Here is a 1,432-nt window from a genome sequence, read left to right as displayed (position 1 = left end):
TCAAAACTTTAATCATCCTTGATTTTTTTCTCTACTTCGTTCCTCCCCTTTTACTACTTTTATTTAGAAATTTCTCTTGATTTGGTTTCTACCCCTGGTCATAACACATATCTATCTCCTCCTTTCTACTTTTTTTTAAAGAATAGTTTATTGATTTTTACTTCTTTTTTTTTATCCTCACCCGAGGACATTTTTCCATTTTTGTACAGATAGAGTGGGAGGGAGAGAGGAAGAGAGAGAGAGGGAAACATCGATGTGAAAGGGACACATCGAGTGGCTGCCACCCGCACGACCAACCAGGGCCGGGGACAATCTGCAACCGAGGTATGTGCCCTTAGCGAGAACCGAACCCAGGTCTCTCCGGACTGCAGGCGGACGCTCTAACCGCTGAGCCAAACCGGCCAAGGCAGTTTATTGATTTTTAGAGAAAGAGGGAGAAGTGAGAAACATTGATGTGAGAGCACAATGTCAATTGGCTGCTTCCTGCACGTCCCCAACTGAGGATGGATTCCTCAACCCCGGCATGTGCCCTGATCAGGAATTGAACCAGTGACCTCCTTATGCATGGGACAATGCCTAGCCAACTAAGCCACTTTAGCCAGGGCTTCTCCTTTCTATTCTTACTGGTGCCCATCCTTCAGTCTAATTTAACAAACTACTGTTTAGGGCCTGCAATTTTTAGGTACAGTACATGAAGATACAAATGTAAATAAGACAAAGTTCCTGCTCTTGAAGATTTCACAAGTAGTGGGTGATGGTGTTTAAATTTAACTAACTGCAGTACAGTGTACATAATAGATGCTACAAGAATGATATGTATAATAAACTACTGTAGCCCAAAGGAAGAAGTGACTATATCTGCTTTATGCTGAGTCAGAAAGAGTTGACAGTTGAGCAGAACTCTGAAGGACAAGTATAATTTTTTAGGTGGAAAAGGAGAGGGAAAAGAGGCATTTCTGACAGAGGAAATAGAATAAATGTATGTCCTGTACAGGTGGGGCAAAAGCAGGTCTACAGTTGTGAGTACGTGAAACACAAAGTTTATTCTTGTATTATTATTATTATTTATTATTTTCCATACAAACAACTGTAAACCTACTTTTGCCATACCCTGTATATTCATTCAAGAAGCATTTATTGAGTGCTTACTATGTGTTAAGCATTGTACTTGGTGTGGAGCTTTAAGAAGCTCTTAGTCTCATGGGAGACACAGATACATGAACAGATAATTAAAATAAGAAAGTATGTAAAATACAAATTATTCTTCATTAGAACAGTCATTTCACTCAATAATTATGTCCTTTTGGTCAAATATTTGTGCATAGAAGTTATATATGCATGATGCTAAACAGTCTAATGCTAAACAGTCTTAATAAAATCTGAGAAATTTCTCAAAATGTGTTTATGACTGGGGTTGTAGCAGATTTTTTTC

The sequence above is a fragment of the Molossus molossus genome, unplaced genomic scaffold, assembly GCF_014108415.1.
Source record: "Molossus molossus isolate mMolMol1 unplaced genomic scaffold, mMolMol1.p scaffold_m16_p_2, whole genome shotgun sequence".
NCBI lineage: Eukaryota > Metazoa > Chordata > Mammalia > Chiroptera > Molossidae > Molossus > Molossus molossus.
Note: the sequence above shows the minus strand (reverse complement) of the source record.